Source organism: Anser anser (genome assembly GCF_964211835.1).
Source record: "Anser anser genome assembly, chromosome: 2".
NCBI lineage: Eukaryota > Metazoa > Chordata > Aves > Anseriformes > Anatidae > Anser > Anser anser.
The window spans coordinates 59,905,957-59,929,118 of record NC_139721.1 but is presented as its reverse complement, the minus strand read 5'-3'; the positions used below and the strand labels follow the sequence as shown (position 1 = coordinate 59,929,118).

The following is a 23,162-nucleotide window of genomic DNA, read 5'->3' as shown; positions in this document are numbered from 1 at the left end:
TCTTTGCCATGTCACAAGCCTTTTTTTTTTTTTTTTTCTTAATCAAAATGAGATCATAACTTCTTTTCAGTGGCACAGTTCAAAGACAAAAAAAACATCAGTTACTGAAGTGTTTATCATTTGGGACGGGCCTTAGCTTCAACATCTAAGGTTTAGTCAGCGCATCCAGGCTAAATATCTAAGCTGTATCTGTAGTCATAAGGAGAAAAATATTTGTGTCTCCATTGGATGTGATGAACTGTCTCTTGGACAGATGCATCTTTTTTCTGTTGAGTATAAAACAAGCTGAAGCAACTGCTGCAGTTAAGGTACCTAACTAAAGTTAGGAGGTGTGGCGTAATGACCACATGGACACCAGGGTTCTTTTAGGATCAGTAACTGCTACTTCTTTATTGATGACATAACTTCATCTCTCTCTTACTGAGAGCCTCACTTCATCTCTCATATTGAGGACATAACTTCATTCTCCTTGTTGCATGCCCATATTGAGGACAGGCTCCCTTCTTATACTATTTGCCCCACAGCAGTCCTTTTCCACTAACTATTCAGTGGTCAACAACTTTGCCCGGCAACCGCAAACACCCAGCAACTTCCATGCCTTAACGGCTGGAGAACAAGCAACCCGAGACGCCATGGTGTCTCCTGAATCACTCTTCTTTGCTCCCTCTAAACTCTTTACATTCCTGATGGCCTCATCGTTAAGAGTCTGATGTTATCACCAACCATGGGGATTGTCGACCTCCATGGCCACACTCCCACAAGGAGGAGTGAATTTTGTGTTTGGCAGCTGCTTTATTGCATATCTGACTGTTTTTCCAGCCATCATTTAGTAGTGCTTTCACACCACAGAAAAGGTTTTTTTCTATCCTACTTGCAGTGAGCAGCAGTATTCGGACATGGGGAATACTCCATATCCCATCCCCCATATCCATGGGGAATGACTTTTCTTAACCTTTTATTAGCCAAGTGAGTATACAGAGTTTCATTTACTTATTTATCAAGCAAAATTTTAGAAACAGAAATGATTATACTGAACCAGGCCCAGATTTTCCTTTGCATCACTGACTTATTTTTTCTACTGTTAACATAATTCATCTTCCACATGGTGAGATCTACTTTCAGTAATCAATCAGTTTCATACGAGAAAAAAAAAAAAGAAAAAAAAATATTCTTCTTTTCAAAAACATCTGTTTTTCCGTTATATTATGATGATTAAAACCATTGGTTAAAAAATGAGAAAAATCAACCTGTTAAGTACCCTAAAGTTCTAATAATTTTGAACTGAATGGAGGACACACTCCTCACAAGCCAAGAATACAAAACAGAAATACATTTTTTTCCTGCTCCTGTTTTTACTGGTTATATAAGGTATACAGGTAATATAAGGTACTTGATTTGCTCTTACAATGGAATATATCCTCCACCCAACTATTGCCTGTACATTATTTTGCAAATACACAGTGTGTTTATCACCTTGAAATTCAAGTGCAAAGAAAGCTACAAGAAGCGCAGTCCCTCAAAATGATATCAAAGGGGGAAAAAGTACTAGCAACAAGAAAAATCTGAGAGAATTTAAAGACACCTCAACTCAGAAGAAGTGTCTAATTCACCTAATACCCTATATTAGTTGATATGGAGTTAAATTAAGAAAAAAAAATCATTCAGAAGGCCAAAAAAATTACTTATATCATTAAAGGCAGTAATATTTTTTCCCTGTCATCAGCAGAGATGGACTTAACAGAGGAGAGAGAGAGAGCGAATGAGAGAACTGAGGAAATTAGACTGGAGTTTGGAGGTATTGAAAACTGAATACATACAGCAGGAAGCTCCACTTCAAACAATTTGAGTTATCCTAGGAGCTCAGGATTCACTTATTCACAAGCACTAAAGATATATGCTTTGTTTGGTTTGCTGCTTTCTTAGGAATTGATAATAGCTTTAGTTAATCAAAATGAGAACCACACCAAATCCACCCCTTCAAGCACTTTTGAACTTTGCGGACTCTTCAAATTCAGCTCCAAATGCTGTTGTCTGGCCTTATTGCAGATAATTTCTATTATACCTCATATTTATTATGGGATTAAACCTCAGAACTAGTGCACAAACATTGAGGAGCACATAATCCCTCTCCAGAAAAAAAAAAAAAATTCCAAAAGAAGTTCACAGAAGATGGAGGTATAAAGAACAAATATGAAAAGGAAACAATGAGATATCTTTTTGTTTTGTTTTTTAAATAGTACACTGTAAAGTAGATACAGAACTAAGGCTACATTGATCCTTCTTCCTCATTATTTTTTCAACAGATAAACTTGTTTTATTTTTTTTTAGTTAGGAAGCTACCATGACTTGAAGGGTATAACTTGAATGGAGGATAATAACCCTGACCCCAAAGTAGGCAATCTACACTGAGTGCTGCTCCCAAATGAACAAGGCTGATTTCAGGAAGAAATCCTAGACTCAACTGGATCTGTGGATTAGGATTTGACCACAATGATAGTTATTGCTAGTGATTCTGACAAAAAATGTATGAGGATAATTTTTAGGCCACAAAATGTTACTCAATAATAATAACTTCTTAGCCATCAGGCAGAACACACAATGTGGAGTCAAACATCTGACAACGACATGTTTAGCATCCATATATATATATAAGATAAATAAAACTCTTGAAATTTAAATAGCATTAATATATTCCTAAACTAGAGCCTTAAGGCAATATAATATCAAAATGGGTGTTCCAGGTTTTCCAGACCAGCCTGAGCAAGTGATGCTATCTGTTCATTCTACCACAAGTTCATTCCAGAGAGTCTGACAGCAAAGTCTGAAAATAGATAGTTATACAGGATTTGTTCTTTCTGCCTTTTTGACCCTTCAGTCTTTTCACTTCAATTGCAAGCCATCGCTCTCCAGCTTCCTAAAGTCCTTTCAGTATTGTGTCTCCTTTCATTTTTCTTTCCAGCTTGTATATTTCCTTCCCTAACAATTCAAAAAAAAAAAAAAAAAAAGATTTAGCTGATGATTTCATTAGGTAATTTAGGTAATTCTTGGAAATTAAAAAGGGTTATTACTTTTTTTTTTTTCACTATCAAAGTTACCATTTAATTAAATACCTATTTATTTGTGGTCAAATGCATCAGCTCAGAATGCTGTTTACAAGAAATGTTCCTGATGTGATGGAGTCATCCCAGACTGAGTTCTTTGCAAATTTCCTCATATGTAGGTCTGTGATGACTGAATTTAATTAAGTATAGATTTGTGTACAGAGACAGTAATAAGATCACTATTTAAAGTATCACAGTGAAGGTAATTTGAAATTGCCCATGACTGACCATGCAACTAGTATAGCTTGTCTTTATTTTCATTTTTGGAAGTGTATTGAGGTTGATAAGAGACACAAAGACTTTCCAGTGGGTTTACCACCACTGAATTAGTGTGAATTGAGTAAATTACCTAGAAGTGATTTCAGCATTGACCACTCCCTCCTGAATTTCTCCCTTTGATTATTTCTTGGAAGGGAACCAGAAAATAGAAACAGGCTGGTGTTGTGTACAAAGTAATTAAAAGGGAATTGTTATGCATGAAATAAAGGAAACCTGCACTTGAGGTAGTGCCAGAGACAGTATGTTTACCTAATGTGGTAAAACCTGATTTGTCCATACTGTTGTCCTGCTATATTAGCACTCAGATTTGTATTTCTCAAAGATAGTCAGAAAAGATCTGCTGGAGACCTCTCTGCTGCTGCTTCAATTACACATAACTTTTTTCTAATATACAACACCTACTTTCCCCATACTCCTTCAAATCCACCTAAAAATGAAACATTCCAGTTCATCATTCCTCACAGAATGATTGGAATAGTTTTTTAAACAGTCATGTCACACAGTTGATTTTCTTCATAATGTGTCATGCAAATAATAATCTCTTCTGTCCTAATAATGTTAAATCACAAAAGCTATTGAAGTGCTTTCAGAGGAGTGTCAGAATGCTCTAATAGTGCTTCCCTCTTCAGCGACTGCTACATGTGGATAATTTCCTCTTTTGAAACTCCATCCTCATTTCTCCTACTTACTGTCTGGTCCAGCTTGAAGTTTGCTAGTGAATTACGCTCTCTTGCACACATGCACACACTCACCAGATTTAAGGAGGATGCAAACACTTCACCTTCTAAGCATCTAGAACCAGGTACATGAGCTATAACCCACAGTCCTGTTCTAGTTGCTGTCACTGAGCCTCTCACTCACTTCACTCACCTCGGTCCTCCAAGTAGCTGCACCTGGGAGACCCGTCTCATCCCAGTGGCTGGAGCTGAGTCACCCACTTGCTCCAACAGCTGACAACACAGGCCAGAGGCATCCACACTGCTTTTCTAGTATCAAATCCACTCACACCAGTCTCACCAGCTGCTAGTACCTAGTCCTTACAGCACTCACACACAAGATAGAAAGTGAGAATACACAGAAGAAAGCATTAGGAAAGGATTTATTAAGAAGATAACACAGACTGTGATTATCAGACACAGAAGGACTCGCTCAAACAACTGAGCAGCCCATTTGCATGTAACCAGCCCCTTTTATACCCCTTTCTAATTACCCCTTTGTTCCACCACATCCCCTCCCCCTGAATGTTCCTTCAGAAGTTTTACAACATCCCACAGGCCCCTGTCAAATACCCCAAATCTTCATGTTCCTCTTGTTTTCCCCTTTTTACCAGTTACAAGGTCCAAGTGAGCCCCCTCCCTGCAGTTTCTTGATGGCCTGTCAATTAGCAACTGGAAGCTTCTGGTCCTCATCATTGATTCTGCTGTCTCTTTTCTACCAGGGTAGTGTCTCTGTGTGCTTGTGTTCATCACTTCTCCTTTTGCTTATGATTTCCTTTTGCATTGAAGAGGTTCTTGATTGGATCACCTTAATTAAGTAGATATTCTTGCTTTCCACATACCCTTACAAGGCAGGGTCAGCCTGGACAATAAGTTGACCAGTCTCCAGGTCCTCCCCATCCAATTGCAAGGGCCAGCTGGCTATTCTAAAGACACTGAGAAAGTGAGACATCGAGAATACAAACGTTTCTATTCATTTGTTCCAGTTGTCCCTAGCATGAAAATATATATATATATTTATTATGTTGAAGAAGAGGTAAGCTTCTTTATGACACAAGAAATTTCTGGAAAATTCTCCAAGGATGGATTCCTTATCTACTAGGAACTCCCTGGTAGAGCATAAGGACAGCGTGTATAGTGCCAAAATAAGATCATTACTCTGACACATTAGATACAGCTAAGTTTCTGTGGTGGTGTTCTTGTTTTTAAAGTGGATAAATGCCCCGTGGTATGCAATAATAAATAATTGATAAGTACATGTGAGCAGTCATAGCAGAAACAAGTGGACTCTTCATTACAGAGCACTTTTTTTTCCCATATCCTGTGAGTTAAAGATATATTAAATTTGCCTGTATGAATCACTTTCTAAAAATAATTTCATACTTAGAAGAAGAACAACTGAAGCAGTACAAACTTTAACTTCAGGGCCATATCAAACATAATTTACATCAGACAGAGCAAAATTCTCTTCCTGAAAAAGCATCTTATTTGGATATTTTCTGGTACTACTTGTTATTTACATACATAAATAAGGGAGCAGCATGTGAATAAATAAATAAATAAATAATCCCATATACAAGACTCTTGCAGAACACAGAACAAATCTGTTCATTAAATAGCAGAAAAGGTTCAATTTAGTATAGAATCTAAAAGGTTGCTAATAATATAAATGAGATAATATACATGAGATATAAATACAGTTAGAATTTCCTAATGTTTATTCTTCACTTTTTATTTTAATACATACAATTATTAGTAGCAATTAGTTAACATTAGTTGCAATTAGTAGCATAGCAATTATTTTTAAGAAGTGTTATTAAACTTCTGATAAGGGCTCATGCTTGTCCTAAATCAACCTCATAATGCTTCTTCACTTAAACATGCACAAGACTCAGTTTAGCAAGTGTAAGGCCCAGAGTTGCCATAAATAACATATTTTCATGATAACAACTTTCAGATACACGTACAACTCCTCAGAAATAGTTACAAGACAGGACAAGGGCAACAGTAGCAGGTGGTCTGAGCTACATCATTGTGGTCTTCCATGAGTGGTCCTGGAAGTTTCAGCAGAGGCTTTAGGGCCTGTGCCTACCCTCTTACATTCAGTACAAACTCAGACATAGGTGATACAAAGTAAGCATCTATAATAAAAATAAATTCAGATTATTACATCAATACAAAGTGAACTTCAGAAAGTACATGCCTGAAATGCAGCTTCACTGTGTTTTGCCTCTCTCTGTTTTTGCTCTGTCAGCGATTTCTTTTGTTTAATAAGTATTATAAAAATATGTGCTATAATTAATCTGTCTGCTGTGACTTGTTTCTTTTATGATCCCTTGACTTCTGCAACTTCCCCAGGCTTGCTTAGGCTGAGGCTTACCCATTGAAGTAGGCAGCAAACATGCACATAGGTCATCAGTCCAGAGATGGCCTAGGAGGCACAGAAGATGCTTCAAAGGGAAAAGAATCCTGCATTTCGGGTAGGGCAGCCTAGGCACACTACATCCCTGGGACAGCAGAGGCAGAGTACACACAGTGTATGCAGAACAGATAAAAAGTTTATCTCATGATGAGTTGGGCCTGTGAACAATTAGTTATACTGCAAAGAAAGACAAACTGCTTGTCATATGAAAAAGTTAAGTAGATGCTTTAGGATTGAAAACGAGACACAGAATTGTTGTAGAGGTCTATACCAAGTTCCCTGTAATGAAGAAAAGTAAGTTATAAATGGAGACAAGAAAACAGCTATAGACAAACAACCCAAAGTGTCATTTATCTGAAATCTAAACAAAAGACTTTACAGCTAGCTATCATATAATAATGGCTTTTCATACTACTATACTTCATGCCAGGTGAGACTGAAGATCTATGCTGTCTTGGTATTATTTTTAGATCAAACAGCACTAGTAGGAAAAGCACACTGAAAATTTCATAGAAATAGGTTTTCACTTGTTTTACAGCCCAGTTTGATAGGTTTAAATGTGAATGCAGTCATTCATGAGTTAGTATTTCAGGGATAGACCTTTCTGTTGCAACCAGTACTGAACAAAACTGATAGCCAGTGCATGTAGTCATGAGAAATAGCAAATATCAGCTTGGAAAGAGTTTCATGTTATCATTTGTCCAGTGCTCCAGCACTGGAGTAGTTCCTTCTGGCTATTTCTACTGTGTTGGGGATGTTATATACAAAAACTGGCTCACCAGTCACATGAAAATTTATTGTAAACCCCATTTGATATATATTTTTTGTAACATTTTCATAGATTGTTGCTGTTATTTGGTGGCTTTCCTCTTATTCCCTAATCCTGGAGTTGGATAACTTCATGAAAATGTCAGCTTTCACAGTAATTATTGAACCATCTGCTTGCTCAAGAAGGTCACACAGAGGCAGATAGGAAGAAGCCAAACTCATTTTTTAAGTTGCCTCCATAATTTTCAAGAAGGTATTTAAAAACATTTAAATGTCTAGCCAGATTCAGCAGTATTGCTCCTAGTCAGATTATCAAACTAATTATGGGTTCCAAAGTCAATTTCCTATGTTAAAGCGTAGATAGTTTTTCAGTTTGGTTTGGTTTTGTTGCTGAAAAAGGCTTACTTTTCACAAATTCTGGAATCATTCTATTTATACAGCTGAATCTGTAGCAAAAACTTAAGACCTGCTATTGACAAAGTTTATAATGAACTTAATGGTATAGAAGGTCATTCTAGTCATTCTGATCATGAAATTCTGAATTATGCCCTCAGAGGACCCCTAGAGAACATAGATAGTTAAGGGAAAAAGTCACAAAGGATAAATCAAAGAGAAGTAAAAGGAAAAAAAAATGAAGCTAAGGAAGCATGGAAAGGCTAAGCCTAGAGACAAATGAAAAAAGGGTGGGGTGAGGGGTAAGCAAAGCAAGCCTAGAGTCCAAAAAAAAAAAAAAAAAAAAAGCAGAAAGCGAAGATGCAGAGAAGTATGGCATATTGCTGGGAGAGAGCACAAAGTGTATAATGATTTAGAAGCTTATGGTGGCACCTCTTAGGATTCTCTTCTATAGAAGCACCAGTTATGCATTTATAGGTAAAGCTGAATACCACTTTGCACTGCAGTCAAGAAGTCAATCTCCTTGATAAAGACAAAAAACTCAGTACCATCTCCAAACTAGCAACACATAGACTTTGAGAGGAACTGAATTTTCTTCTTTATGAACTAAAAGATGTAAAAAACAGGAATGACAGTGAAATCAACACTCTAATAGTATTTTATGAGTTGAGCTGGAAGGGGGAAATGTGGGGGCAGGGTTGAATGTTTTTACACAATTTCATAGAACAGAACAGAACAGAACAGAACAGAACAGAACAGAACAGAATAGAATAGAATAGAATAGAATAGAATAGAATAGAATAGAATAGAATAGAATAGAATAGAATAGAATAGAATAGAATAGTTCAGTTGAAACTATGAGTTCATCAAGTCCAACTGTCTGACCACGTCAGGACTAACCAGAAATGTTATCGAGGCACGTTATTGAGGGCATGTTGTTGAGGGCATTATCTAAATGCCTTTTAAGCTCTGAGAGGCATGGGGCAACAGCCACCTGTCTAGAAAGGCTGTTCCACTATTTCACTACCCTCAATGTGAAGAAATTATATTTGCCCAGTATGAACCTCCCTTTGTGCAGCTTTGTGCCATTCCCTCACATCCTAACATCTGTTACCTGTGGGAAGAGAATGGCACTTACCTCTCACTTCTCTTCTGTTCAGGAAGTTGTAGAGAGCAATAATGATGTCTGTCAGCCTCCTCTTCTCCAAATGAGACAAATCAAGTGTACTCAGCCTCTCCTCATATGACAGTGATGTTAATTAACCTTTTGCTTTGGACTTTCATCTTCACTCTAAATGTAGCTTTAAGTTTCCTCTAAATTTTAAATTCTCTGGATTTGTCATTATTGCCATTATAATAATAATCATAGTAGTGATACCAGTGGCAGTAGCTGTAGTAGCAGTAATATCTGCATATTATTATTTTTTTACAATTGAGATTCAAACCCTAAACAGTTTTTAACATCTTTCTATCTTCAACTATTTGTAAAATACCAAAATTTAACAAACAGCAAAGAGAGTTAAAAATTATTCAAAGAGTTAGAAGTTATTCAATATACCACTATGTTCCTTTTTATTCAGTAATTACAGTTGGTTGTCTTTTCTATTTTGGCATCATAAAGAGTAAAAGATACAGTTTAGTAATGGAGCCAAGCCTAAGCACTAAATTAAAACAAACACAAACAAAAAAATCAAGTCTTAACACTGACTTAAAATGATAAGGCATTTAATTTTGCATTTCTCCAATTTTTTTTTTTAGGTTTCTGCTCAAGCATTGTCATATTTAAGCCACAGAGAAAGACTGCACAGTCTTTTAGATTACTGAAGAGAGATGAAAATGTCATGACAGTGTTCTTGTAGATGGGGGGTTATATGAAAACATCAAAATTACTGAGAAAATTGGTAATATAGTAAATTGAACTGGCTCATCTCTGGGATAGCTAGAAACATTTTTTTTTTTTTGTAGCTGTAATGTAAAGCTACTTCTCTGTTGAAGGACTACAGAGAAGGACTGACACATGGCAGGATCTGCCTTTCTTGCCCTTCCTTCCTGCTGAGCAATACGATTATTGGTTACTGCCTGCAAGAACAGATCTTGTGAGCTATGCAGATAAGAATCATAACACATTCTTGTCATATAAAATGAAGCCTTTCTTTGACCTTCTCTGTGCTAAGGTACAGAGAAGGGCCTGCTTCCACATCCTTTCTGACTGATGGCAGCTCTTCTGCCTAATTGCCGGACTTGGCGTTTCTGCCTTTTTTGGTGCCTCCCTTCTCCTGAGCCCTCTGTCTATCCACAACTTGACCACAGGCTATGTCACACACACCTGTAATGCTGTTGCCTTGCAATATCCGTATCTTCTCTCTGTTGTTCTCTCTGTTTTGTTATTTCTATTCTTTAACTGATTTCCAGTAAAGCTGAGTCAAGTCTTTTTTGCCATTTTTTCCTAATCATGTTTTATTCAATCCATGTCGATACACAGGACAGGTATAATGTTGGCAAACACGTAGTACAGGGGAGTCATGCTAGGTCTAAATGTAGCTGTTTGTAATACTCAGAAGCAAATGGTCTAAGTGGTTCTTGTGGTAGGTATGTGTTCCTTTGAGTGTTTCTTGTGATAAGTATGTGTTTCTCTATCATTCTGCTTGGTAGCTGCAAAAAGAGACAGTGTACAGTGTCTCATATATAATTCCTTGACAGTAACGAGCTGTAAACTTGAAAAAGTAATTTCCTTCCTTACCAACAAAATGCACCGAGTCTTTTGGATTTTGCTTTTGCATTTCATTTGTTTCTTATAAACCGGTATTCGGGTATATTTGCATCCTTTAGAGGCAGTTTAGTCTGAAAGCTGGCCTCATCGTCAGGACTGGATAACTAGTTAGCATGCCAGGGCTTGGAAGCCTGGAAGGCAGGTACATGAAATCAGTGATGCATGGGATCCAGACATCCTGGGTATGTCATCGCAAAGCCTAGCTGACAAGGAGATTCAAAAGATGAACTTTCAAGTGATAGACAGTCACTTTGATGTACATTGCTACATTGATATCTCACAATAAAATAAAAGTAAATCCTAGGATGTCTCACATAATTGGAAACCTATGCTGAAATTACCAAGAAAGAAAACTGGTGCCTTCTGTTGCAGACTTAGCCATCCACCCTCAAAATTTTGTATCACTTTAAAGGTTGGTTCACAGGAGGGAAATAAATAAATAAATATACAAATAAAATACAAGCTGAAGGGGGTATGATATTGTTCAAAAGAAATTAAAAAAAAAAAAGAGCATCTGAATGACATCTGGAGTGATAGAAAGGCTTCAGTTTAGGACTAGTGAAAGGATTTAGAATTGGATTTTTTTTTTTTGTAATATCCACTGTCGTTTGACTCAATTAATAGGTGGGATGGAAATTGAAAGCTCAAGAGACCAGCATGAAAGATGGATAAAATGTCATATTGATCCAGCAATGCTTCTCATCAAGAAGAGTTTAATGCACTGATATACCCATAAGAAAAGAATATTGCAGTTTTTAAGCCTGCATTACAACCAATGGGATGATTTAAAAAACAGATAGCAGCAATGATTAACATCTTTCTAAGCCACATTTCACTGTCTGCTCCACATGAAATGATGTGAATGAAATAGATTTTTATGAACTGTACAAAACTGTACAGAAATGTACAACTAATCTAATGACCACATGCTCAATAGATGGCAATTCCCATCTCAAGCACTCTCTTCTATTTCTGGTTTTAATTATTTCTCAAGAACAGAGAGGATGCAGGGGAATCAGTGAAGGTGGCATTTCTACTTATACTCAGACACTCTGTTTCTAAAAGAGAGACTAGAGACTAGACCAACAGAGACTTAAAGCCATATCTAAGTCAAGGGAGAATAAGATGCCTCCTTTTTCATTATTTCTTCTAAAGTGAATTTCTTCTGAAGTAGTGATGGGGTTGTTAGACTTAATTTTTTCGTGCTGTAGAATAGCAGCTTTCCCATCAGCACTTATATCCTGCTTAATTTTACTGCTACTATTAAGCCGAGAGGTGTGCAGGTTTACTTCTCAAATGATATGAACGATTAATATAAGAGATGTTTTTCTAGGATGAAAGTCAAGTAGCATTCAGTGGTGAATTGATTTCTGTGCAGTGCAATGGGTTGTGTCAAAGCAGGGAAATGTACACTTTGACCAAATGATGCACATGATGCACCTTCATATGCTATTTAGATGAGAGCTGCTGGCCACCCACGAAGCACACTTACCTGTAGCTAGAATTGCCAAGTATTCTTGTTGATCATGCATTTGCTTGCATTTGTAACTTGATATAAAAATCATACTGAACCCCAATGGTTAGGCACTTTATGTATCATATGTATGTGTATTCAAATGGCCAAACAAGACTGGGCTGGGCTGTTCCCAAGTCCTCAGAACTGCTCCTGCCCTGTATGTGAAGGATGGACAATGCTTTTCACCACTATAGTCACTGGCTATGGAGAGTTTCCTTTAGGATGGGGCAGCTGAAGTGTCAATACTCCAAAAAGCTGACTGTGGTGCCATAAACTTCAGTAACTGTACCTGCCAAACAGAAGAAGACAGTAAATAGGGATAACCTAAACAAGCATCCTGGGCTTTATGTTTCCTCCAGAAGACCAAAGCCTAAATACAACCCAGAGGTTAGTCATATGGGATAGCAGTAGGAAAATGCAAATAAGAAAAACAAGGCAAGGCTCTACCTTTCCAATACACACAAAAAGAGGGGTGTGCTGTATGAACCTGCTCATACTGAGATCTGAACGCTTCTGCATGGTGAGTTCACCATTCATTACTCTTTGAGGTGAAAACTCACAGCATAACCTGTAGAGTACACATATCAGGTACTCAAGGCAGTGAAAAACAGTTTTCAGTGAGTTTTCAGTGACTGTTAAAGTGTTGTTTAAAAAACCTCAGTGAAGGCATTTCTAAACAAAATATACACATCATACATTTGGAAAACTACCTTCAAGTGCTTCTCTATCCAAGTTCTTTCTTGTAAACAAAAGCACAGACAAAAGCGGAAAGTTTCAGTGTCATTTTCATTTTGTCTGAAATGCTTCTCATGGGGACATCTTTACAAAACACTCTATCAATCTCTGTCAATTTCTCAGAGCAGTTGTTAGTGAAATGTCACCTTCTAAATTCCTCACACTGGGAGTTTAGACACCTTCAGGTTTTGAAAACAAAAACTTAAGATAACATAATTAGTACACTTAGTTAAATTCACTTAAAAGTAAAGTTATTATAGAAGAGAGACAAATAAGTATGTTAAATTCTTGAAATTAAAACAAACAAAAAAAAGTTTCTTTGAACAAGTTATATATTTTACTATTTCTCTTCTCTAACAGCTAACTTTAAACTTTTGCAGAATTTTAAATAAATACTCCCAGATTCTGTGGTATTTGAAGTCTCTGCTCTCACTGTAAGGCATACTTATGAAATTATCCATGAGTTTGTGGTGTAAGGTTCTTATGAAACCTTATGAAACCATCTTCAGCCTTCAGAAATAAAAGATTTTCCAATGAATATGGAATGGGGATTTTGTAAGTGAGAGGGTGCAGTATTCCATTTGTCAGAGGGAGAGCAACATCAAGATAGTTTCCAGATCTTCAGCTACCAATTTGTAAAAATATAGAGAGAGTTCTGAGGCACTTATCTCTCTTCTTCTGGAGACAAGAATACTCAAAGATTAAATGGATATTCTAACTAATTAGAGATGCGTAACTGATTTCCACACTCCTATATAGTCCTTGAATTCTGTACAGTCACACATATAAAAATGCAAACTATTTCCAGCTCATCTAGCATAGAGTCAGATGGCTAAGGACTGCTTCAGACAGTGAAACCAGTGTGCTTTGAATTTCTGTAGCTGGAGAAGGGCTTGCAATATATTGAATCATCTTTCTAATGTGTATCTGACATCCTCTATCATATAAAAATCAGAAATACCACCTCAGCATCACTTTTCTCTGAAAAAAAAAAAACATATATATATATCACAAATGTATTTATTCATTATGCTGGTGACCAAAGTCCTGATCGTAAATTAGGTGCTAAATACAGTCAGTAGCTTGATGTTGTCAAAGCACTTTGGCACAGCTCTGCTGTGTTGCTGGAAAGATAAAGAACATATCTTGTAGGCAAATGCCTGGGCAAAAACAGCTATTTATACATGTGTATGTATATCACAGATGTGTAAAGCAAGAGGGATGTGCCTACCATTAGAAGCTACTTCCACGGGGAGGAACAGTCTTAGGGGACTAATCTTTCAGGTCACAGCTTTATACTTATGAATATAAAGGTCACTCTTGTTATGTACCTATGTTCTGTGAATCTAACTGACGTAATGGGAAGTATCTGACCTCACTAATGGGACGTATCAGATGAAGATTAAAAGAACTCAATTCTATTCAAGATGAAAATCTGTACTGAAATTAATCAGGCAATAATTTTAGTTCTAAACTTCCAGGTCTCTGATTTTATAGAACTGTATATATTCTGCATAACTGAGCTTTCAAGAATTAACTTCTCACATTTCGTAACATCTTATATTTTTACCTCTTTTGTTTCTTCTTAATCTGAAATTTTGAGGAAGCTGATTAAGTTGTCAACTTTGTCTGCCAGACACTGGAATATCTATTGTACAAGGAATTAATAGTAGATATGATGACACCTAGTGGCACTTGAAAATACATATATTTATTTTCAAAATAAAGACAATGCATCACACCTCTAATCTCCCCATTTAAAGCAGCTCAAAATGTTTATTATTTGTGGTTGTTTTTTACTTATCTAAATACACAGATGTGCAGGGGGTTAAAATTTCCATTCTGCATTTTTTATTTTATTGAAAAGAAAACATTAAATATTGTTTTCAGTACAGAAAATGAAAAGCTTTTTTGAGTTTCATGTTTGCTGCCAGGTCACACTAACTTCACAATGTTCTATAGAAAAATAGTTATCATGTATAGCGTTCCTTCACTGATAAGGTATCAAGACTTAACTGTCTGTCTTACCTAAGAAAGTTAGTTCCACTGTGATAAAGATTACAGATTATTTTTTTTTATACACTACATTACATGAGACAAAAAGGCTTAGCAAGTAAATCCAATTTTTTTTTTCTAGCAACTGCAATTTCTGTGATATTGTCTTTGAATGTGATCAGACTATTTCTTGCTTACAATGCCTACATGAACAGGTAACTAATATTCAACTTCTCCAGTTTGTCAAAGAATTAATATATTATCAGATACAATCTGATATAACTTTTATTAGTCAATGGTCTAAAATGGGGAAGCAATTACCTGGTGCATCAACACTTACACATATAGGATTTACAGATATCTCTCTACCATCTCTTAATATAGAATACATGTAACTCCATCTAGCAAGTAGCAGCTGGATCATGCAAGGAAATTTTAATTACTTCAGCATTTCTGCCTCTGTTGCCAAAGGACTCTGCCTACTTTATACAATAGGTTTTGTTTGTTTGTTTGTTTGCTTGTTTGTTTTTCCACAAATCTCTTGTGAATGAAAATGACCAAAAAGAAAGCCTGTCTTCCTCATTGTTCTACCATTTGATGGTAGAATCAACACAGGTGAGAACCTGTGTTGGGCAGTCTAAGTAAGACTTAGATGCCTTCCTTAACTAACTTACAGTTTCTATTCCTATTTGCCCTATGAAGTGATTTAGTCTCAGAGGTATTTGTCATTTGTCAACAGGAACCTTATTGTAGCTTTTCAATACATAAAGGGGTCTTATAAAAAAGATGGAGAGCAACTTTTTGCTCAGTCAGATAATGACAGGAGACGGGGAATGGTTCCAAACTAAAAGAGAGGAGATTTAGATTAGATATTCGGAGGAAATTGTTCACTCAGAGGGTGGTGAGGCACTGGAACACGTTGCCCAGAGAGGTTGTGGATGTCCCATCCCTGGAGGTGTTCAAGACCAGGTTACATGAGGCCCTGGGCAACCTTATCTAGTGGGTGGCATCCCTGCCTATGGCAGGGGGCTTGGAACTAGATGATCTTTAAGGTCCCTTCCAATCCGAGCCATTCTATGATTCTACGATAAATAACGGAATAAAGAACTTGATATGAAATAGATAAGGGAGAGATGGTTAATTCCTGTTTATGGACACTTGCTGGATTTTATGTCCATAAATCAGAAGGTTAGCACTTACACTGAAATAAATAATAACCTCTCCCCTTCACAAGCTCAGTAGACAGTGGATAATAAATGAGTTCATCTCCATCCTAATACCTATAGAGAACAAATTTCTTTTAAAAAGTATGAAGGAAGATACTGCATAATAATACCTTAGTGTACCAGTTCTGAGGTGGATTTTGGAGTGTGACAAGTACAGCACACTATTCACAGAATGGTGCCACAGTTTCATACAGCCTAGGGAGAATGTGATTCTACTCTGTATTGCCATCATCTTGCCTTTTCTTGTTTAGAGTACAAATCATTGGCTACAATTTTCTCCTGTAGATAAAGGTATTTTTACCCATGTCCTGAATTCTCCCATACATATCCATGATACAAAAGAGAGAAACAATGAAAGGTATGGAAAGGAACATGAGTTTATATAAACACCTACAGATACCAAAAGTGACATTGTCAAGAGAGATAGATTTGGGCTTCTTTTTCCTCTAAGTTTGTATGACAATTGCATTTCTAACAAGAAGAATTAGAAGAACAGAACAATTTCAGATGTTCAGAAAAACTCTCAAGAACTTTTTCCAGGATAAGTCTTTTACCCAGTAGTGAACACAAAACCAAGCTCTCTTCCTCCAGTCTCTGAATGTGGATTGTAGAGAGAATGTATTTATGGAAGAATCTCTTTTTCACAAAAACTGAAAAGAAACAAGAGTTATTTTTTTTTAAACACTGATAACAAAAGTTACCTGTCTAAAACACAGCATCATATGAGCTGCTATGGTGACAATTACCTTCATCCCAGCCAGAACCAATACCGTACTAGCAGTAGGGTTTGCCCTGCGAATACTGCAGTATGTACCTGGAGCACTGTGGATAGACTGGCAGTCCATTGTGTCAAGAACACACATAAGCAGCAGAAGAGAATAGTTCCTTCCTTGCAATCTAAGCCTGAATAAGAAGTCCTAAATTCTAAGGTGGTGACTGTGTCTCAGAACTAAAAATGAAAACCAGGTAACCTTTATATTATAAAGCTCATTGCAATCTTAATGTTAAATATTAATGGATGCATCACACTGGTTTCTGTGACCAGCAAGCTGGGAAAAAGAAGGTTAAATCTTTTTAAGTGTATCTACCTATAGATATTGATATAAATATAGATATAGGTGTAGAATCATAAAAACAGAATCATAGAATGGTTTGGGTTGGAAAGGACCTTTAAAGATCATTTATTTCCAACCCTTCTGCTGTGGGTAGGGGCATCTTCACTAGACCAGGTAGCTCAAAACTCCACCCAGCCTGACACTGAATGCTTCCAGGAATGGGACATCCACAGTTTCTCTGGGCAAACTGTTCCAGTGCCTCACCACCCTTACAGTGAAGAATTTCTTTCTTATGTGTAATCTAAATCTACCTTCTTTTAGTTTAAAACTGTTACTCCTCATCCTATCACTACAGGCGCTGGCAAAATTTCTCTGTCCATCTACGCTGTAAGCCCCCTTTAAGTACTAGAAGGCTGCTATAAAGGTATACCCTGAGCCTTCTCTGTTTCAGGCTAGGCAACCCCAACTCTCTCAGACTGTCTTCTTAGAAGACATGTTCCTGTTCTCTAATCATTTTTGTGACCCTCTTCTAGACCTTTCTATCCATGCCTTTTTTGTGCTAGGTATAGATATAGTTAGACATTTATGGAATAATTGCCTAAGCTGACTTGAAAATTAAACTGATGTTCGCATTTTAAAGAAAAGGTACAGCACTGAAGAAGCTTCCAGGGTGGAGTGTAGCTGCACTACCTACACGTTCCCTCAGCCTCCAACCTTAGATGTTAATCACACTGGGGAAACCTGCTGTGCTGACTCTAAGGAACAGTACAGATTGTAGAGCAGAGTGGAGACACCGTGGCTAGGCTCTCTGACAAGATGGGAACTTGATTATTCTTGTGCACACCAAGACTGGTAAGCTGCACATTTGCTACCCTGAGCCAATGACCTGTCATACTTTTGACAAAATGCTGTAGTGAACTTTTCTCATTATAATATCATTATAATACCAAAACACACCTCCATCCCAAAAGGTCACCAAGGTGCGACTACCCCTCACTGAGCATGTGCTCTGAATTTCTCAGAGCCTATACCTTTAAACAAAAGCAAGAAAACTTTGCACCAACCATAACCAAGATATGCTTGGCTAAAGTCACTCAAGCTCCACCTAAAAGATAGAAAATAATATAAATTGGCTTAAGAGAATGAGGATGTTAGGGAAGATACCATCACAACTTCTGGGATTGATCGATGGGCTGAATCTCTCTTCACCCCCCCCACCCCCCACCCCCATTGGGACACCTCTGGGTAAGATTTGAACACTTGTTTATACCAAGTGCCTCCCCGGTGACAGAAATCTCTATTGAGTCTTTGTGCCTTTTAACACATTTATAGCCAGCCTGTGTTACTCATGCTTTTGGTATTTGAGTGTGCTTTGCAGACACTGAATTTATCACTGATGATCTGAAGAACCTGTGTACCTGTTGCTTTAACAAATTTCACTAGATTGCATTGAACCTAGCCATGATAGTTCTCATCGAACGCAACCAAACTCTTTAAGTGTGTCCATGGTAGTTCATGGAATGCGACTAGAGCAAGGGTGTCCTACGTTATTTGTGAATCTGTAATCGTGATAGTTCAGAACCCTGAATGTGACCAGACTTTTAATGGCTAATTGGCTACACCCTTAACGCAACAACAGTTTTGGTATAGGTTATTTAATAAAAGAAACAAACCATCTTTTCATCCCTATCACCCAATAACCTGCCCCCAAGATGAGTCAGAAGACTTCTCACTTCTAATTCTTTTAATGAACTACAGACAGTACTGACAGGCTGGTCTTTTTCCACAAAGGATAGACTGAACTGATAGATGTTTCTTATACTTAACTTCCATTATTCATTACATGGAATGCAAGACCATGCTGCACCATAAAAAAAAATAAAGCCAAAACTTTGCATTTTGAAGAAGAAATCCAGTGAACTGATTGGGATTCAGTTATCAAAGCTCCAGGTTTAGAGGGTACAGACTATGTTTAACTGTAAATTTTTTGATCTCTCCACTGAATTAAGTAAAGCATATTCTTTATTTTGCTCAATCAAACCTGACATACTATAGTAAACCTGGAGAAGTAGAATATCTTAAGTCTTTTTAAGAATTAACATACAAAACCTAAAGCATTTATTATAATACTGTCTATTATTAACATATAAATGAATGACATTACAAACAGAGGATAATTAAGTAAATTACTTCATTATTATAGGTAATTTCCCAAGGCATCAATTAGGTAAATTCTAATTACAGACTGTTTCAAAGTTTTAAGTTGAAACTTATTAAATAATACTGGCAAGACCCATGGATGTTGCAAGAAAAAAAATAATAATAATTTCATACGAGAGCAAATTTCATTTCAAAAGGTTAAACTAAAGACATACTGTTCTTAAAGCTATTAATAACCATAATCTATGAATTACATTGGCTTTTGGATTGATAAACCCATATTCCAAGCGTATTTATTTTACTGAAAGAAATTGAGGCAGTCTTTCTGAAGACATCAAATTATGAATAAAAAATGTTCATTTGGAAACTCATTTGTTTACACTCTCAGGTGCCAGCTTTTTCCCATTAACAAGTTGAAATCTTTTCAAATTATTTTTATTGGAAATTTCATTAGTGTTTGTAAATATGTCATGTTTACAAGTAAGCAGGATGTGTGAATGTGAGCTTGTGCCCATTCTGCATCTTCCATTTCTCCCTGCCCATTCCCATCTATTTGTTGTGCTGCCCATTCTTTTGCGCTTAGTCAGGCTAATCCCTTGTATGGGCATGTACTCCACTCACAGAATAGCTCCCAGGGGGCATTTTGACACCTTGATTCATATGTTCATGGTTTTTATGTCTCATCTCTACAAAACAATATTACAGTATGATGGAAGTCTTTGAATTGGCCGAAGAAAAACAGAAATCCCAAAGATACAAATATCAGCTTAGAAACTACCATTTGTCACCTATCTACATCTCAAAAGAGACGTGCTTCACAAAAGCAGTGAGCAGTGTTTCTTTGATAGACTAGATTGAAATTGAAAGAAGAAAATGAAGATTCCTCATAGGATATCACTAGAGTAAAGTCACAGTTAGGATCTTGGAAATAAATATCTCAGAAAACATTTTTTTTTTTTTATTTTTTATTTTAGCAGAAGCAGCATATTCAACAAAGCACATATGATTTAATTCTAAGAACTGCTTTTTTAACCATTGATATTAGTAACGGCACTCTTCCTCCTGTTATAAATGAAGATACAACTCAATCTGAATTAAGTAATATTTCAAAAAGGCAAGTAAACAGCGCTGGGTGCACGGGGAATCTACGCTCTACCAACATGAACACACAACCATCGAACTTTCTAAATATATAGAACATTGCTTTTAGATATTCATAAGAAACCCGAGTACGCCTATACATATGTACAATCAGAAAAGGTATCATTTGAAATATAAACATGGCAAAGTTTCCAGAATTCTGGCAAGTGTTTAAAAACAATCCTTTAAGTCTATTACTATTAATGTCCACGACTGGGGGAGCATAGTTGGAGTTGGTAATCCTAGCTGAAGTGCTCCCATATCTTCCATGACTTCATTAATTTTTCTCAAATCATGTAACAGTCCCCATTTTCCATTCCTTTTCTTGATTACAAACACCGGAGAGTTCCAGGGCTAGTCGTGGGAACAATACGTCTCGCTTTAAGTTGTTAAGCAACTCGGCCTTCGGGCCTTATGTATCCTATTCGTCCCGGATCGAAGGGAAACAGATCCGGCTCCTTTTCAGGGCCTTTAGGGCCTGGATCAAAAGGAACGCCCAGGTCACCAGGGGTATAACAGCAAAGGCCTGCGATGGCGGTAGCGGCGGGGGGCCCGATGGTGTAGCAGGTGGGTCAGTGGACGAGCCCGCAGCTCCCTCACTATCTGGCACACCACACGTCTCTGCTTGTGGCCGCACATGGCTCTTTAAGGCCTCAGAGATTGCTCGCCAGGTCCCGAGCAATCCCACCGCAACCTTGTCGTTTTTGCTAGCAGTGTCCCACACCTTGACCTCAGTTTGGTCCCATGTTTCAGGATCATAAACCCTCTGACTGTTAATAAAGGGAATAAGGTGTAAGGGTACCAGGACAGTCTTTGTTTCTAAGGACGTACGATTCCCCATAACGCGCAACTGCTTACCTTCGGCCAGCGAGGGGCAGTTGTGTGCACGGGTCCGCTTCTCTCAGCTTGAGCTTCCTTCCAGCTCCGGTGCGCCTGTTCCCAGCGACTTTCTATACGAGCTTCTTTGAGCGGTTTGTTCAGTTTGGCCGAACCTATCTTCATTAGGCGATCAATGTCCCTGTTCCTGTCCTAGTCCCTGTTCTGTTAGCCTGTCGCTGTGCCTGTTGCTCATGTCCCTGTTTGTTTTTCATCATCGAGGACAGGCTCCCTTTTTGTACAATTTGCCCCACAGCAGTCCTTTTCCACTAACTATTCAGTGGTCAACAACTTTGCCCGGCAACTGCAAACACCCAGCAACTTCCATGCCTTAACGGCTGGAGAACAAGCAACCCGAGACGCCATGGCGTCTCCTGAATCACCCTTCTTTGTTCCCTCTAAACTCTTTACATTCCTGATGGCCTCATCGTTAAGACTCTGATGTTATCACCAAACCATGGGGCTTGTCGACCCCCATGGCCACACTCCCACATCTCCCCCTTCTTTATTAACATCAACCATCTTCTTGACACGAATTCTTGACACAGAATGACTCTATATATCACACTCCTGTCATTGTTAGTAAGGGTATATTATGGAAATTTAGAATTTGTAAATCATAGAATTGGATACTAGATAGATAATAATGTACTATGGTGATATTTGGAAACAATTTTTTTTTTTTTTATGTTTAACTGATATTTGCTGAAAAGATAGCAAAACCAGAACATATTTCCCAGCATGTCCTATCTTTTAATAGATCAATCAGTTTCTTCTGTTTCATTTTTTATTACAACAGTGAGCCATAGGATGACTGGCACTTCTTTGAAATAACCCAGGGATATTTTGTTTGCTTGTTTCTCGTTGCCTAAAGCATAAGTACTGTTTGAATATTGCAGTTAAAATACTAGTGGAAATAGGATGTGGAGTAGGGTTTTTCTGAAAAAGTCAGTATGAGTTTCACTTGTAGGGTATATAAAAACAGTGTTTTGTAAATGTCACACTAGAAAGTCTGCCTTTTTAAGGAGACATTAGAAATTGTGATGGATTCTGTCACAAATTTCTCAACCCACTCTTTGTGTTTCTGGAGCAGGCTGCACAGAAGTGAAAGAATCAGAAGCAAGTGAACACAAATCCTTAATTTCTTCAGTAAGACGTACAATGCATAAATGAAGCCAATGAAAAACACCTACACTGCCACTGCTGCAGCTGTGGAAAAATAGGGGAAGAAAAGACATGATTTCCTTCTCCACAAATAATAGATGCCCAGCACTGTACAAAATCACAAACGTTTGTGCTACAATTATTATTAGTTCTCCTTTTGCATACATTATTCCATTCATATATTCAAATATCTTGTGCTGAATTTATGGGAACTCAGTGCACAATAGGCTGTTCAAGTGTTTGGTAAGACTAGTAATATACATATCCCAAGTATGAGAACCAACATACAACAGTTTTAGATCTACATATATTCTGTTTTAAATCTAAAACTGTTTTTAACTTCAGGCCAAAAGCATCACAGGCTATTCTTAAGTGATCTATAAGGAACTGAAACAAGCAAGCCTATGCTTAAATTTAATACACATACTTCTATTCTTCTACTGGGAGGTGTTTCAATGTCCACAGATTAAATGAAAGATTGAGAATGACAGGTCTGCTCAGGTTAAAATCACCAACAAATAAAATCACTAGTGTAAAATACAGGGTTGCAAAAGGGGATGTAAAATGCTGTCCATATTACAAATGACAATTTCAAGGGCCTGATGCTTGATATTTACATGTACTTTTTGTACAGCACCAACTTGACTGCCTCATAATTAGTGACAACTCCCATGAGGTAGAAAGTAATTGCTCATTTGTAGATGAGGTACTTCTCGATCAAGAAGTGATTAAAATATTTATATTGCACAGCTTGTTCAATTCACTCATATTATCAGATTAATTTACTTTAATTCACCATGCATCAACATTTACATGATTTTCCTCCAAAAATGGTACTTGAAATAG

At 37.3% G+C, this 23,162-nt stretch overlaps 1 long non-coding RNA gene across 2 annotated transcripts; it reads right to left on the bottom strand.

Moving 5' to 3' along the window:
• Nucleotides 1–2,961: 2,961 nt before the first annotated feature.
• LOC310893565 lies at nt 2,962–21,454 on the bottom strand. 2 transcript variants are annotated; one of them, XR_014579097.1, is made up of 3 exons: nt 21,135–21,274; nt 3,111–21,046; nt 2,962–2,976 (listed from the first exon to the last, which is right to left on the bottom strand). It is a non-coding gene; the product is annotated as an uncharacterized lncRNA (long non-coding RNA). The 2 variants fall into 2 exon arrangements; XR_014579096.1 differs by lacking the exon at nt 2,962–2,976 and having other exon boundaries at nt 16,543–21,046; nt 21,135–21,454.
• Nucleotides 21,455–23,162: the final 1,708 nt, after the last annotated feature.